The following is an 18,272-nucleotide window of genomic DNA, read 5'->3' as shown; positions in this document are numbered from 1 at the left end:
CATGCGCACATGTGGGAGAAAAGGCTGGGTTTGGAGTTATAAAATAAAATGTCATGAATATCATAAATGAACTTGTGATGGTGGTTTATAAACAGCCCATCAATTGATCATCAATGAGCAGCTTGGATCAGGGTACTAATTGGATACTTCAGTGAGATATTCAAGATCCTTTCAGGGAAAGTAGTCAAAACATAATGTCATCAGATTCTAAATGTCTCCATTGGTGGTTGTTGCTTTTAGGGTGTCATTTTGCTGTTAGCAGTGACTTGTGAGATAGCTGTGACATATGTCTGTGAAGGGATCAGTGAGCATCCATTGTGCAGCAGCAGGAGTTCCTAGCAGGAATGACAGTGAGTTTTCATCTCATATGCCAACTCTAATTGATCGGCGGTGGCTCTTTGGAGAAATAGACTGCATTGAGAAGGAATTGATGGGGCTCTGGAACTTTGCGGGAGTGTCATTAATTCATTAGTAATATCTGCCATGAGGACTAGTTTTCAGAAGGAGCTGGTTTATGTCTGTTGTATTTACTGCTATGTCCCAGTATATAGATGGTAGCCTGTACATCAATAATTTTTAGAGGAACATATGTTGAAGGAAAGGAGATGATGTCATAAAAGTCAAGTGAATGCCATTTTTATTTGCAGGATGAGAAGTCATGAGATACCTCCAGAAGCAGTGAGTGGGTCTGCCTCAAATCTCTAGGAAGTTGTTTTCTTTCTCCATTGTGTTCTTCCATGATGGGAGGAGATTCAGAAGGTTGAGGTGTTCTTTCAAGGAGTCCCAACTGTGAGTTCCTATGTGAGCCTGGTGCTTTCCCTACTGGCACTGTGATTGATTGTCACTGCTCAGTTTCAGGCTTTCTTTGTTTTGTGGGTTCTCCCTCCTCTCTGGACCATCAATTTACATCCCCATATTGTAAACTGATGATTTTTCTCTAACTCTCAGTTAGGTCTGATCATATGAAAAAAAAAACCCACTACCTCTTAACTGAATTCTTCTTATGTTCTAGACATTTTATTTTATAACGCAATTGGCTTTTGATGTCTGTGGGACCTTCAAATGTGGATTTACCTAATGACTGACTGAAAACATTCGGAAATGTTTGTACCGCACAGGTACAGCTCTGTTTTCTTGTCGTTATTCTCTGAATAATATAATATAAAAATGATTCATATATGTTTACATTGTAGTAGGTATGATGGTCAATTTAGACATGGTGTATAGTATATTGGAGGATATGGGCTGTATGGAAATACAGTGTATGTAAATATTATGTCATTTTTATATAGGATTTGAGCACATGCAGGTTTTGACGTCTGTAGGGAATTGACATTTGTGGATATTGACTGTATCTCATTTAATCACTGCAAAAACTTAATGGGATAAAGATTACTTATTTTCAAATAAACAAACTGAATGACTTATAAGCTAAGTTGATCTCAAATCCTGGACTTCTGGAGGCTCACATCGAAGTTCTTCATATTTAGTCTATGAGTCACTCAAAGAGTCTGAAATCTGAGAAAATTATGGATGTCCCTCAAGCACACTGCAGCCTCCATAATCTCAGTAGATGATACATCTATTTCGTTCTGCAAAGAGAACCTTTGAGCTCAGCTACCGACTCCCTGACCACAGCGTCCTTACCTCCTTGGCCTCCTCCAGAGACATCCGGTGCTTGTGGCTTCCTTTACTTCATTGTGTTTTGAAGGGTCCGTCAAGGCACCATCAATACGCTTTAAAGCACATCTAATTAGATCCTTGTTCTCCAGGGAACCTGTAAAGTTTTTTCTTCAGTATTTGGAAATTAATTCCAGATATTACTTTTCTGTCGTTTCCTTCTGATACATGGACTCTGTATGTAACCCTAGCTGGCCTCAAATTCACAGAGACCCACTTGCCCACTGGTCCTCAAGTGCTGGAATTAAAGGCACACGTCAAAACACCATGATCTAGGCCTTACGAACTTTGTTAGCATATCCCTCCTCATGTCTAATCTAGATTTCTCTGGATCCACTTGCCCCAATTCCTTATGCCCCTTTGCCATGAAAAGAACTGCTGATTTTCCAATCCATCTTCACATTTTATGGAGTTAAAAAAGTCAGCTTCATTTCCTTCATTGAATTGGTAAAGCAATAATTCTTTTTCTTACTTGATCTTCTCTCTCAGACTTATGCATTAGTATTTTATGGTTGTTATAAGAAATGACTACAGACTCACTGACTTGGACAAAAATATGATTATTTTATTCTTCTGAAACTTAATGGTCTATAGTTACCCTGACTTCCTAAAGTCAAGGAGGTTTCTTCTGGAAACACTGAGGAGAACATCTTCCTTCACCTTTCCCAGATTCTCAAGGTCATTGGGGTGCCTTGGCCTGTAGCTCCTTTTTCCATTTTTTAGCTTCACTCCAAATCCCTATTCCTCCTTCCTGCCTTCTTTTCTTGCAACTCTGACCCTTCTGAGGCTCCCATAACCACATTAGGGCCACCCAACAATCCAAGGGAAATCTCTGTCTCTCAATATCCTCAATCACTTCTGTAGAATTTCTTTTGCCATGTAAAGTGACATTTATGGGTCTCATGAATATGAATATGGGCTTAGTCAGGGAACCTGTATTCAGCTGATCACATATTTATAGTTACAATTTGTTGTCAGAACTGTTGAACTGTCAGCGTCCAGGACTTGCCTCACAAAGCGCATAAACACTGATCTCAGTCAGACAGGGATGGTTTGTTGAGCATTCACCCCAAAACTGATCAATTAGGGCCATGATCCAGGGTGGGTAGCTGAACTGTGACCTTGAGTTAAGATCCTATAAGGTTTTAAGCCTAAAATCCAAAAATATCTGTGCTAAGTTATTCCACCAATCAAGCTTTAGGGATAAGGGATTTCCTGAGGAACATGTCTTTGCTTTATTTACATTTACCTTGCTCCAATTGGTTGGGGTATCAACTGTGCCAGAGGATTTGTCTTATCTAACACTCATGTCTTAACTTGCCGACCAGGATGCCAGTTACCCAAGGAGATCTTGGGAACTTAAACTTGACTTGACCCCTACTCAAAATGGTCTTATATTGGTGCAGGTGTCTCTCTTAGGTTGGGGTCTATCCCAGAGGCAGCTGAGAAAAGCAAATATCATAAAAGCTTATCTACAAGTGCAGGAAGTGTTGCTGGGTAGTTGGTTAGGCTTCAAGCTTGTTGTGGGTAACTATACAAAACAGTCTACTGACTTCTATTGTGATCGGTTTCCAAGGGCACAGAACGTAATAGAATATGTCATCAACTTGGGCATGAGAAGTTTCCTAGTAAGAACAAGAACAGCATATGAGAAAATTTCCTTATAATATTAGTAACAGCACAAAATAGTAGGCTAGCCAGGTAATGGTTACCTAGGCCTGAATATTTTACCTAGGCCTTAACATTCCATCTAGGCCTTAATATTTTACCTACACCTTAACAAGAACATTTCATGGAAATTCTATTTTATCAGTAGCACCATTTTCCACCAATTACCTACTAAACAAATTCCTACTAAACATGAAGAACAGTAAGGTCAGATATCAATGGGTCAGCATACAACATGTTCAAAGGTCTCATAGTAAAGCAAGAACAGAAGTGGGTACTCCAATTCTCAGGTCACCAACTATAGTGACCTTTCCTTTGAGAAGTAATATTCATTTTTATTCATGCAATTGACTATCCATCCAGTAATCAAGTACCTCTTCTGTGTAGAAAATTTTGTTCAGTGTTGGGGAGAGAGTGAACATCATAGTTTTGGTCTTCAAGGAGTTTAGTTCAAGGGAATAATCAAGAAAGTAAAATGCTATAGATTACAGCATGGCTGCCCTATCAAGTAAGGCATGTACAAGGTGCAGAAGGAGCTCTTAGGAGAGAAGAGATGCCTGTGCTTCTTCAATGTCAGATTTAGGCTGGGTGACAGTCTTGATAGCTGAGCATTTCCAGCTACAGAGTGTGTTCCCAGAAGTAGGGCAGAGCAAGTGAAATCACAGGTCGATGAAAAGACATGATGAAGGGGGGAATCTCAAGTTCATTACTTCTGGAAAGCAAATCTCGAGGGTTAGAGATGAGGTGGTTTGACTGGTAGGAAAGATTGAAGTACCAACAATTTTGTTTTTGTTCTTTAAATACACTACTCTTACTTTCATTTTCTGACACAAAGTATATTTCTCCAAGTCCTTTAGACTCTTATAGTGCTGTCCCTAATCTTGTCCTATCACCTGCCATCATAGAGACTGTTCAGTGGAGTATGGCTGGAGCAGAGCCAGTTGGGGTCTCCCCCGAGGTTGACAGTTGCTTGCTGGGTGGAATACCTCTTTCTGTCTGTACAGCAGGAGAGCTGGAAGGAGATGGCTCTGGAGTCACTGTCTGGCACACTCTCCCATCTAGAGTCTATATGTGGGAAGACCAGTAGAGCTGTGAGCTGCAGGGAGACCAGAAGGTCCTATTAATATTGTCGGATTCTCTGGATTCTGCCATCTCTAACAACTGAACTTGAAACTTCACATGATACCCAGGCCTCTCTATATAGGCTCTCCAGGCTTAAAATATATGCTTCACATTTCCATCATTTACAAATGAAGACTGAAGACTTAATACACTGGGAGAGCCTCCAGCTGACTTAACAAGAGTGACCAGATATCTAATGTCTTTAGGACTTTTCATGACCAAGAATGTAAAGCAAGACTTGGAAAGCGAAGGGCAAGACTTGGGAAGGATGTCATTTGTTATGAACAGTCACCAGGACAAGGAAGTAGGAGCTGTCTGGGGTCTGATGATGGGCATCAGGTGCTCATGTGAGATTAGAGTCTTAACAGTCTTTCTTGTGATGAAAGTACCAATACAACCCATTTTGATTGTGCTTGAGGTGATAATTCCAAATCGACTGTTTTTGTTTGTTTTCCCTTTTCTGAATCTTTCTTTTTCTTTTTCTTTTTCTTTTTGAGGTTTCTTTTTGTGACAGTTCTTGCTATGCTTGAACTTGCTTTGTATGTCAACCAGGATGGTTTTGAACTTCCAGAGATCTACCTGTCTATACTAGGATTAAAGGTCTGCACCACAGTGCTCAGCCCAAACCTACTCTTGAAACAATAAAGTGCTCACTTCATAGAAAATTTCCCAGTTGTCAATGACTTGGCAACTTTTACCACCTCAATTGTAGCAAACAGTACAGTGCTGCAACGAACTTCGGTTCAGATGATGTTTCTGACAGGATCTTGCCGTGTATCTTAACTCCACTAGGCTTTAGTTTCCTAATTAATCCAATGGGATTAACAACACCTCCCTTGGTTGATGAGAATACTTTTGGTAATGTTTGATCTAACTTCTAAAGCCCCCACTTTTCTTTCTGCTTACTTCTAGGCTCCACCTCCAGCACTGGCACTCATATTGAAAACACACTTTCTTAGGTCCCCAGTGCCTGCCAGCACAGGATGGGGTGTCCACTCTGTGAGAAGGAGGCTGTACCTATTTGTTTCTGGTGAGTTCTTGAGATTTCATTGCCAACCACAGAGATATCTGTTCTGTGCCCCAGACAGTCACTATGGTCAGGGAGGAATCTGCACTGTCTCCAAGTCAATCAAGAGTCATTCTTTGAGGTTGGGGATTTAGCTCAGTGGTAGAGCGCTTGCCTAGGAAGCGCAAGGCCCTGGGTTCGGTCCCCAGCTCCGAAAAAAAGAACCAAAAAAAAAAAGAGTCATTCTTTGAGCTGAGGCAGGTCAGTGAGGACAAACAGTAAAGATGTCTTCTCAGGCAACATTTTGACAAGAGGGAAGTGAATACAAGACAACAAACAGCAGGCATGTGCCCACAGGGCTTCTTTTCAGGAGTCAATAGATTGAAATCTTTAGCCCAGCATTTGGCATGTGGGAAACAGCCGATTAATATCAGCTTTGTATAGTAGGTACTTTTTTCCCTCTCATAGAGATACGTTTCCACAAATGACATGCCTATAATGTAGACAAAGTTGAAAATATGACAAGCCTAGCCAGCATTCATTGCCAGCATTCCTCTGTAGGAAGAACAAGCAATCAGGAGAGCCTTTGTGCTGACAGAAGCAGAGGCCGGAGATGGCCCATGATGTGAAAACGCTTGCCAAAGTCTGTGCAGCCTTAGGACAGAAGCCATACCTCCGCCCTCAACCCCCAGCCCTGCTGTCTGTTCCCCTTGATTGCTGGGCTCTCACTGGCTTTTCCTTTTTTCAGGTTTCTGTATAGAGCAGGACTCATAGACCAAATCTGACAATGATCTATGTCTCTGGGAATCCCCAGGAAAGACTACAAACCTCCAGGTTAAGGGCAGAGGCTACATCTGGAAGCTTCCATTTGAGAAAATGCTGTCTGCTGCTCTGTCCCTGTGTGCTCCACCTTGCCACCACAGTCAGTCTCAAACCTGTCATAATATGGGAAACTGTCAATTAGGGAGGCCACATCCAGCTGTGTTGTGCCCACTATACAGCACTCCCGTCCCACTTCCCCTAAATGCACCCATTAGGGAGGGAAGGTCCCTGTTGTAAGATTGTTTCCTGATGCTGGAGGGACACAGAACAGCCAAATTTATGTCAGAAAGCTGAAATCATTTATGCTGACAGCAGTAATAATGGGGCCTCAAACATGACCTAGTTTACTGCTCTCAGTGCCTGGTCTGAGTTGATAAATTCTTTTTGAGAGGCCAAGTGGGCATGTGGGAATCCAGAGGGAAGGATGGCTATAGGGCTGTGGTGGCTATAACCTCAGAGGGTGCTACAGAGAAAGGAGTGAGCTCAGGTATGCTCTTCATTACCCATTAACCGTCACTACCATTTGTTAAAGTGGCAAGCTCCTGGACGTGCATTTTAAACATATTTTCTGTAATCCACAGTACCACCAGGCAAAATAAACATCAGTCCTAGTCTAGTGATAAGACAAGTAGAGCTGTGGCCTGTGATTGTGGAGATAGCCTAGTATTTGTCTGCCAAGTACTAGGGCTTGAGTTTAACTTCACAACTTACACACACACACACACACACACACACACACACACACACGCATACACGCATGCACGCACGCACGCATGCTCATAATCAAGAAAGCATGCTCATACGCACACACGTACACACAAGAGCAGAGACATTACTCATCCAAGATCACACAGTTAGTCAATGGAGATGTCCACTGTGGATCCAGTTCTGTCTGACTCCTGAGCCTTATCCTCTCTCTCATTATTCACCATCTCAGTTGCTTTCTCTTAAGTTTCTTTCAGGAGTTGGCTACTAAAGCAGTTTCCTTGGTTCTAATCAGTAGTTTGGGTTTCTGGGGTGCGGAGCAGTGAGCGAGCTTTTTTGACAGGAGTCTGGAACGCTGCAGGGGTGAAGAGATGCATGTGCATGCTTGCTTGTGAATCTTAATTGCATCCATCATGCTGCAGCCTGCATCTGCAGTAATAATTCACTAATTGTGGTCCAACATCTCTGCTGGCAGCCTGTGGTAATCTGAAGGCAATAGGCTAGAAAGAGACTAATGAGAATGATTTCTTTATTGATGGGGCTGTTCTTTCTGGATTTCAAAGGGCCTTGTTATGATGACAGTAGTCCGTTTTTGCACCACACGTTCAATGAAGAGCTATATAAGTCCTGAAAATGGAAAACATTCAAGAACCTTAGAGGATGAGCCCTAGGATCAAGCTATGTCTCATACCCTATGAAGCTCAGGGCCTCAAGTGCTTGGGAAATCTGAAAATGTCAGATGTGGCTCTGAAATGCCCTGCCCTTCTCTTTCACACTCATCCTTTGCCTACATAAACCTCCCTTTCCAATGGGTCAGCGTATGGCAATGGTGCTCATGTCTAGTAATTCGCTTTGGGGTAATTCAGCTTATACCTGTGCCTCTTTCTTCTCCTCTGAACAGCTAGACTGAGCCATGTTTCCTTGTCCCGAAAACGACAGGGGGACAGCATGCGTGGAATGAGTGTCCCAGTTTCGGAGTTCATCTAAGGTTTAGATCAAAACTCTTCATCAAGCCTTCCATTTGAAATTTCCTTCTTTAGCCATTTAATTCTTTTTAATTCAGAACACCTTTAATAGTTGTAAAGTCACAGCATTTAAATGATGCTGAAAGTGTTAGTGCCCAGCCCCTGTATACTTTTAAGACTTCTCTGAGCACACAGTGTACCAAGAATAGGATATAGATTAGTGTTCAGGACTGGGGAGAGATAAAGATAGGCACCAGGAAAGAGAAAGGCACAGGAAACAAGCATCTTTTTCTCTGTTTTGCAAAGAGGTGGCCTGCTCACCTGCTAAGAATTGGAGGAAAGTTCCAGAAAGACTGGAGCTCCTCTGATACGGTCATTCATATTATAGAACAAGTAGTCCTTTCATCAACAAAGGGCAATGTTTCTTCACAAAGAGGCTTTCCAATGCCATGTTCCTGTCAGGACTTTTTCTGAAAAATACCAGCAGATAGTGTCCTACGCATGACCCACTTCCACCCCATGTATCTTGAATGGAGCCCAGAACTGGCTTCCCACACAGATGGTCTGACAACCTGGTGTGACAGAGAGGAAATGAGCTATTTTACAGTGTATGTGAGAATTGAATGAAATGAACAAGACATACTGTTCCAGAAGAGTGTCTTGTGATATCAATAGCCAGGAGGCCTTTCATCTTCTTTATGCTTTTTGGTGACTTTGAAATGTCTCCCACTCAGCAGACACTCGAAAAAAAAAGTCTTCTGATGCACTGAACAAAGGATGAGAAAGGGTGACAGTCATGCGTGGAGTTTCACTTAGCATGTTGGGATCAGGGCTTACAAGCAGCAGCTATTCTTTCTGGGCAATTATACATAAAAATAATTATTCTTGTAAATATATTCTCCAACAAGACTCTTGAATATGCAAATTATCATGAGGCAGCCCATCATTTTTGTAGGTTTGAAGAGTCATCACCTCATGTCTATGTTTATAGGCAATGGTAACCCAATGAATACAAGTTCTCACTTTTCAACAGGTTACTTTTGTCAGTGGCATCAAGCATTTTCCCATGAACAAATTCCTAGAGACAAATGAGATGCGTTTGTGCTTTTTTGACAGTGTATGTGCCCTGTCTGTCTGTTCCTCCATCCGTCTCTGTGTGTGTGATCCATTTATCCTTCCAACAAACCTTACTTGAGCATCTATTGAGTGTCAGGCACAGTGCCAGGGAACGATGAGCAAATCAGGCCCCAGGAAGAGTTAATTCACTCACACACGAAGTTATAGTTGTAACAAGTGCTATGAAGTAGAGGTTCGAGGCTGTAGGAAAGGAGAAGAGTGAAATTTGCTGAGTGTGGGAACTTGGAGGAAGTGTCTATTAAAAGGCATGAATGAGCAGAGAGGAAGGTGCTAAGGGCCGTTACTTCAGGCAGCAGGGAAGAGCATGTGCAAAAGCAGAAGCTGTTAGTTTCCTGTGGCTTCCTGTGTTAGTTATTCTTCTGTTGTGATAAAACTCCATAATCAAGGTGACTTATAGATGGAAGTTATTTGGTTTTAAGAGTCCATCATGCTGGGGAGGCATGGCAGCAAACAGGCATGGAGGCTGAAGCAGGAAGTTAAGAGATTTGTGTCTTTAATAGCAAGAGGGAAGCAGAGAACTCACTGGAAATAGGGTGAATTTAACCTTTCAAAGCCTCCCCTATGTGGTTTAATTCCTCCAGTAAGCCTGTAACTCTCTGTAACATCTCTAAACAGCTACACACCACTAAGAAGGGATGACCAAGAGTTCAAATGTTCGAGTCTACAGGGGAGGCAGTTGTCATTTAGACCACCACACCCTGTAAGAGATGATCAGACTGAGTGGCTTAAAACAATACAAATATTATCTTACATTTCTGTAGTTAAGAAATCTGAAACGTGTTTCACAGCAGCAAGAGTAAAGTGTGGGGAGGTTGTGCTCTTTTTGAAGGCTGCAGTGATAAATCTACTCCTTGCCATTTGCCACGCGTACAGGCTGCACTATCCCCAAGACTCATAGCTCCTTCCTTGTACCTTGTGCCAATCTCTGCTCCCACCGTTACATCCTTATCACTGCCTTCCCTCTTCCTAACCATCCTGCTTCTCCATGACCTCATTGGTCCACAGGGATAATTGAGAATAATAGGTACAACTCCATGTACTTCTTTTCTTTCATTTTTATGAAATTGGGTATTTCTCATTTACATTTCAAATGATATTCCCTTTCCCGGTTTCCAGGTCATCAGCCCCCTAACTCTTCCCCCTCCCCTTCTATATAGGTGTTGTCCTCCCCATCCACTCCCCATTACCGCCCCCCCAACAATCCCTTATGGGGGTCCAGCCTTGGCGGGACCAAGGGCTTCCCCTTCCACTGGTGCCCCAACACGGCTATTCATTGCTACATACGCAGTTGGAGCCCAGGGTCAGTCCATGTATAGTCTTTGGGTAGTGGTTTAGTTCCTGGGAGCTCTGTTTGGTTGGCATTGTTGTTCTTATGAGGTTGCAAGCCTCTTCAGCTCTTTCAGTCCTAATTCCGCCAACAGGGGTCCCATTCTCAGTTCAGTGATTTGCTGCTGGCATTTGCCTCTGTATTTGACATGTTCTGGCTGTGTCTCTCAGGAGAGATCTACATCTGGTTCCTGTCAGCCTGCACTTCTTAGCTTATTCATCTTATCTAGTTTTGGGGGCTGTATATATATGGGCCACATGTGGGGCAGGCTCTGAATGGGCATTCCTTCAGTTTCTGCTCTAAACTTTGCCTCCCTATCTCCTCTTATGGATATTTTTGTTCCCCTTTTAAAGAAGGAGCGAAGCATCCATGTTTCAGTCATCCTTCTTGAGTTTCATGTGATCTGTGCATCTTGGGTAATTTGAACATTTGGGCTAATATCCACCATGTGTGTTTTTCTGTTATTGGGTTACCTCACTCAGGATGATATTTTCCAGTCCCATCCATTTGCCTAGGAATTTCATGAAATCATTGTTTTTGATAGCTGAGTATACTCCATTGTGTAGATGCACCACATTTTCTGTATCCATTCCTCTGTTGAAGGGCATCTGGGTTCTTTCCAGCTTCTGGCTATTATAAATAAGGCTACTATGAATATAGTGCAGCATGTGTCTTTGTTATATGTTGGGGCATCTTTTGGGTATATGCCCAGGAGAGGTATAGCTGGGTCCTCAGGTAGTGCAATGTCCAATTTTCTGAGGAACCTCTAGACTGATTTTCAGAATGGTTGTACCTGTTTGCTATCCCACCAACAATGGAGGAGTGTTCCTCCTTCTCCACATCCTCGCCAGCATCTGCTGTCGCCTGAGTTTTTGATCTTAGTCATTCTGACTGGAGTGAGATGGAATCTCAAGGTTTTTTTTTTTTTTTGATTTGCATTTCTCTGATTACTAAGGATGTTGAACATTACTTTAGGTGCTTCTCAGCCATCCGTTATTCCTCAACTGTGAATTCTTTGTTTGGCTCCGTACCCCATTTTTATTAGGGTTATTTGACTCTCTGGAGTCTAACTTCATGAGTTCTTTGCATATTTTGGATATTAGCCCTCTGTCAGCTGTAGGATTGGTAAGGATATTTTCCCACACCTCTATGTTCTTAACGCCATCTACAAAGTTAAATTTGACATGTAAGGCAATACATTTTAAGGTTGCAGAGACTAGATGTGTCTGCCCTCAGGTGCAGGGTTTTGTCTGTCATAAGTGGTATCACAAGACATTGAACGAATGAAAACTGCTGAAGAGATAAGAAGCGTGGGCATGATGAGGCTAGGGGGTAACACTGCAGCCCTCACAGAAGAGCAAATGGCAGTTGTTCAGGGTTTAAAATCCTATCACTTTTTCACTCTTTTTTTTATACATTTAGGGAATTTCAAAACTTGACACTAGCATGTTCATTTTCTTACCTCTGTTTATAACCAGGACATGGGTGCTATGTAAGCGCAGACAATCATAAACTTCCATCCTGCTGAAACTTCTTGCTAGCGGAGAGCAAAGTGAGGCAGAATCTAATCTCCAGGGAACATGCTGGCAGGGCTAATGGCTCTGAAGTACAGCAGCGATGGAGGTTCTGCTTGAACTGGGGAGTCCATGTGAAAGGAGATGTCAGGAAGTCATCCTAGGAAGACTGACATGGGGCTGGTCTTTGTCTTGATTTTGGACCTTCTTATTACTCTGTCATAGAATTTCTTTCAGCTATCCTCTTGTTAGCCTCTACTCCATTTGCTTCCTGTCTTGTCCAGTTGGGGTTTGCTTTGTCACTTGCCACTAGGACTGCTGCCACAAGAAATCAGGCTTTTGGAAAACCTTGTCACTCCCCATAAGAACTTTGCTTTTACCCCAAGGATGATGGGGAGTTATTAAAGCTGGTGGTGACAATAGACTTAAATTCACTTGGAACATCTTATAGGGAGGGAGGAGAGAGAGAGAGAGAGAGAGAGAGAGAGAGAGAGAGAGAGAGAGAGAGAGACACCTTTTCTATACCATGTTATGTTGACAGTTATGGTTGGTGAGAGTATTTAGAGACAAATGGGATAAGAGGTTTATATCAGTGCTTCAGAAGGAGTACCTAGACATCATTTGAATATACTTGTAAATCCAACATAACACATAATCATTATAGCCCTACAGTATTGAGTAGATGAGGGAGATTTCTCATAACTTGAGCAAGTGGCCTGTGATCTCCTGCCAGTGCTGAGAGGCTCCTCATTTGGAAGCAACTACAAGCCATTTGTAGTGTGCAGTGTGCTGGGATGCTCTGAGGTCAGGGGATGTGTTTTTACCATGTAATGATTGGTCACTTTTGGTATATCTTCTCTCTTATATATCCTTATATATTTTTCCTCTATCTCTCTTTGGCCTCCTTGCTTGAGCCTGTTTGCTCTTAACACAATGTTTTGCCCTGAATCAATCAAGTGATGTGATGTCTGATGTCCTGTTTTGGATGCAGTCCAGGCCGGACTCAGTCTTTTATCATATAAATCATAGAAGTTGTATGGCACTATGACACCTTGTCACTCATTTGGTCTACTGGTGGGGAGTAGCCTACCTAGGAGAGACCAGAGTTCAGACATCTCTCAATTAAACTTAATAAAAAAAACAAAACCCAGATCTTTAGATTGTAGTTGGAAAGAAAGGGCATCTGAAGCTGGAGAGGCGCTTGAGGCACAGGGAAACAGTTGGTTTGAATAAGGTCACAGATTAATTAGAACTGGGCTTAATTAAAGCTGCATGAGCATCTGGCCAGCTTTGCCAACAAAGGGGATCATCTGGGCATCTTTGAGCAGTCCCTTTCTCTGCTGGGCTCTCATTCTCTGGTTTGGATGTTCGCTCCAGCTGCTGCGATGGAGTCCTGGGCCTGAAAGCATTATTTCTGAGTCAATGATACAGGCTTTCCCGTGGCTGCTTCATTAGGTTACAGCGCCATTCTGATGAAGTCAAGGTCTCAGCCTCCAAGCTCCATCCATGAGGAGTCTGCCCTGCAGCCTGGATTATGCTTTTCAAATATGGGAGGAAAATAAACTACTTAGACATGAAGAAAATCTTGGTGTGTTGGCTGAGTCGTCACCTGCCTCTTTCATATCTCAAGGTCCTGTTTGAGTGACAGGTACTCAGCAAATGCATTCCTGAAGGGGACTGGGCAGGACCACGTTGGGAATGCATTTGAGTACTGAGACACCAACAGGGTAGGCTACAAGGTGGCTTTATCTTTTTTCTTTTCCACCTCATTCTACATGAAGACAGCTGATAAACTAATTCATACTAATTTGCAGTGACCAGTAGTAGCTTGGGGTGTTACCTGTAAAAGTGCTCACACTTTCCACAGTGGTAATACATTGTTTCTGACTAGGTGATTTCCAATCGGTTTTGGGTAGGTTTTTAGAGTTGGGTAGCTACTCATGCTGGGTTGTGTGAAATGAAGAGATTCCCGGACAATCCAAGACAAGCTGGCGATGAGCTAGTTACCACAATTTGGGGATTTTTCTAGATGGATGAGTATGTAGGGGAAGGGTTGGGTTGGGGTGGTAGAGCAAAGAGAAAGTGGTCATGCAAAGCTGGGGTCCCTGTCTCTGCAGTAAATAGATCAGCGGCTCTTGAACAATGCTCTGTATTCTGAAGTTGCAGCTAAGGCGTTCCTTGAAAGGCCTCTCAAAGAATGAAAAGAAAAGAAATCATTAAGGAGCCAGAACAGTGTGGACATTTGAGCTAGAGAGTTTGAGACCCAGTTCTACCAAGCAGGTGGTTGTCACTTGGCTGATATGAAAATGGACCCTCCAGCCTGGAGCGTCAAAGGAAAGACACCGTTTGCAGATTGGGAGAGCATTTGCTATCGCTTGTTTCCTTCCGTTTTCATTTCCTTGGGGAAGCAGGACTCCAGTGTTAAGTGTCCTTACCTTGGAGGGTTGGTCTGTGAAGCAGGGATTGGATTGTCTATAAAATCCTCACTTTGCTGTTGCCTGTTTTCTACAGGTTTTGTCTAATTGGTGGGCTTATGCTAAATGCCTCGAACTGAGTGACAAGGAGGGTCTGGCATTTCATTAAAATTAGGAGGGGAATCTGAACATCAAAACGCCAAAGAGGTAACAAGACCTCAGAAGAAAATGGCTACTTATCTACATGGGAAGGTAAATCTAGTCCTCATTTATCTCACCCATCCCCAAATATAAGATGAAGAGATGAACCCGCCTTTTCCTCATGCTAGCGGGACAAACTTCTTCCTTGGTTACCAGAAAATCCCCATGTCTCAGGTCACCTATTCTTGTCACAATGTTAACTGAGCATACAATCCTCATCTACAGTGCACACTACCCTGCATTTTCAGTTCCCACTTTTGTTACATTTTGAGACCCGCCAGTCATTAAGCAGTATTCCACTTCTGTAAGAGCTATATTTTCACTCTTGAAGAAACAGGCTATCCCCTGAGGATATCACAGTCCCTAGAATTTTTATGTGATGCTTGCTTTTCTCAAAAAATCAGAGAGAGTCTTTCATATTTACATCTGTAACTTCCAAACTGTTTTTTCTCTAAACCTTAAAATTCAAAACAATGCTAAAAAACAATTTTTCCCCTCTTCTATTCTTGAAATCATAGAATAGAGAAACATTTCTAACCTATATTCTTAGGTTTAAGAAAGCTAGACTGGGAAACAAAACATGCAAGTTCTTTCTTTAAGGACATTAGGAGACATATTTAATGCCAAATTACTGGGATGGTACGGGTGCCAAGTTTAGCATAGGTCAGCATGGATCCTTCCTCACATAGAGGTTATAAAAGGCCACTGATTTCAGAAAGGCCTATGGAATGGTTATCTGGTCAGTGACATACCTTGGGAACAAAGCTTCTTTGATCTAGATTTATGTCCAAGTGCATCCAACAGAATATCACAGATAACAGAAGTTTCTTTCTCTGTCACAGAAGAGAGTCTGGAGGTTTACTGTTACCAATTAGTTCTACTGTTGTTTCCATAGGAAGTTTTATGCTTCTCGTCTTCACTATTTTGGTGCATGGTTGCCATCTGAAGAGCAAACTCCTTTATTTAAGAGTTCTCTAGATATAAATCATGAAATTCAGAGTCCAAGTAATTGCAAAGGTATTCTCTAGGTTTCTAGATTCTTTTGTAGAGATCTCCCGTAATACTTTCCCAATGATATTTGTTAAGAATCTGATTACATCCTCACAATAGCCACAGTGAAGTCCTGGCAAAGTAATCTTCTGGTAGTTTATGTTATTATCCATAATACAATAATATTTTGATGTAAGAACAAAAGAGAATGAATGTTAATAGTAGCTAATAAATTTGAATTTGCTCATACTCGTGAGACCTACTTGTAGAAAATGTGTGCAATTTGCCTTTCTGGAAAAAGAAAGGTGGTTAAGATGGGCGGAGCAATAACACACAAGGGCCATTGTTAGGAAGCACACTGCATGAGACAAGGCACAAAAGGGAGATTATATGTTGTGGAAAGTCCAGGAAGCTGCTGTCACTGCTGTCTGGGAGCAAGAGAAGTCAGAAAAAAAAAATAACCACTCACAGCTTTATATAATGAGGGTTTCTTCTAGGTTCTTGGTGAGTCCCTTAGATATTTCTCAGAAATATTTGTTCAACTGTGAGCTATTTAACCCATGAATAGTGATTAAAAGACTCCAGTATCTTTGAAGAAAAAAAACAGGGAAGAAGACTGAAGAAAAACTAGAGGTAGATAAAGAATTCTCACTAGAAAAGTCTTGTCATGGAGACATAAAAATTATGGTCCAACTTGGAATTATTAGTGGAAAATTAATAGAATGATGCTTGTTACCTCACAGGATCTGCGGGGTCCAGGAGAAGCTCCACAAGCTCAAGGAAGAGGCAGAGCTGCAAGGATGAAAGGGTAACTGGAGAGGGAACACAGCTCTGAAGTGGGCACGCTGCTGAAAAGAAGGCAAGGGAAAGCCCTATGCATCCCCACGAGCATGTTTAAAATGATGAGGACGAACTGCTGTACAGAAGGTAGGCACAGGGAGTCCAATAGACCCAGAGTTAGTGTTGCTTGTCAGTGAGCCTAAATGAAGACTTCAACCCAGATTTAAAAACGTAACTAGGAAGGCTTCCTTTGCAGAAATGAAATAAGGTCATAAATCCTTTGAAAAATGCCCTAGGTATACAAAAGCAAGGGATATATATATATATATACATATATATATATATATTCTGTACTTTATGTATCAACACATTTCTATGTATACACATGTGTGTTCATGTGTGTGTATGTATCTCTGTGTCTCTGTGTAGCAGCAATTAATAAAAAAGATGTGATGAATTTAAAAGAGCCATGAAGATTATATGGGAGGTTTTGGTGGGAGGAAAGGGAAGGGAGGAATGATGTAATTATATTGTGATCTCAAAAAATAAAAAATACTTTATAAAGTTAAAGCATTTATTTTCATATGCACTATTAGTGAAATTGCCTCTAAGAGTCAGTAATAGTGTTTTCCTCAAGTATGTATTTTTTTTTCCTCAACAGAGTCTGCTAATTACCTGTTAAGCAGCCATTTTTCCATCTCAAAACACAGACTTCTGATTTTCCCAGTACTGCTCTCTGTTGGGAGCCTGGTTGATAAAAGGATTTCTCAGAGGCCCTAATGAAAGGACAAAGAGAATGCCAGTTCTGTGTCCTTGCCCAGTGGCGGACTTGGCAAGGTCCAGTCTGGTACTGGTGCCATGGCCTCAAAGGAGTTATGGTTTTGGTTCCTGAGAAATTGGCTTTTATCTCTACAGAGGCTGGAATTATCAGTCCCCAAACACTGTGTGCTTGAGCTGTGGTACACTTGAGATATCCTGTGTCCCCCCCCATTACAACACTTATTATTATTATTATTATTGTTATTATTATTATTATTATTATTATCATCATCATCATCATCATCATCATCATCATCATTAATTATTTTATTTATTTACATTCCAAAAGTTACCCCGTTCCTACCCCATTCTGAGAGAGTGCTCCCTCACCTGCCCACTCACCCCCACTGCACCACCGCCAGCACCCTTTTCCCTGGGGCATCAAGTGTCCAGAGGTTTAAGTGAATCCTCTCTCACTGGGGCCATACAAAGCAGTCTCTGCTACAGGTGCCCAGGGATATGAACTAGCCCATGTATGGTCCTTGGTTTTTAGCTTAGTCTCTGGGAACTCTGAGGGGTCCAGGTTAGTTGACACTGTTGTTCTTCCTACGGGACTGCAACCACCTTCAGCTCCTTTGGTCCTTCCTCTAATTCTTCCATATTGGTCCTCGACCTCAATCCAATGGTTGGCTCTAAGGACCTGCAGTGGCTGGTAGAGTCTCTCTGAGGTCAACGATGCCAGGCTCCTGTCTGCACGCACAATATGGCCTCAGTAACAGTGTCAGCATTTGGTGCGTGTGTCTGGGGTGGATCCCAAGTTCGGCTGGTTACTGGGTGGCCTTTCTTTCAGTTTCTGCTCCATTTTTGTCCATGCATTTCTTTTAAACAGGAACAATTCTGGATTAAAAGCTTTGAAGATGGGTGGTTGGCCCCCCACTTCAACCTGGGGCCATGTCTACCTACTGGAGGTGGTCTCTTCCGGTTCCATCTCCCCACTGTTGGGCATTTCTGCTAATGTCATCCCCATTGAGTCCTGGTATCCTCTTACCTTCCAGGTCTCTGGGATTTCTAGAGGTTCCTTCTGCCCCATAACCCCCACTGCTGCATATTTCGATTCATTCTCCTGGCCCTCGGTGCTTCCCTCCTGTCTGTCCCCAAATCCGATCCTGCGCCTCCTTTTCT

General features: G+C 42.3%; 1 long non-coding RNA gene across 1 annotated transcript; it reads left to right on the top strand.

The window, feature by feature from the left end:
- Positions 1–5,380: 5,380 nt before the first annotated feature.
- LOC103691849 (uncharacterized) lies at positions 5,381–16,810 on the top strand. The gene is made up of 3 exons (XR_591586.4): positions 5,381–5,500; positions 14,458–14,612; positions 16,295–16,810. It is a non-coding gene; the product is annotated as an uncharacterized LOC103691849 (long non-coding RNA).
- The last annotated feature ends 1,462 nt before the right edge of the window (positions 16,811–18,272 follow it).

Source organism: Rattus norvegicus, chromosome 3 (assembly GCF_036323735.1).
Source record: "Rattus norvegicus strain BN/NHsdMcwi chromosome 3, GRCr8, whole genome shotgun sequence".
In the NCBI taxonomy this organism is placed as follows: Eukaryota; Metazoa; Chordata; class Mammalia; order Rodentia; family Muridae; genus Rattus; species Rattus norvegicus.
Note: the sequence above shows the minus strand (reverse complement) of the source record. Positions and strands in the feature narration are given on the sequence as shown.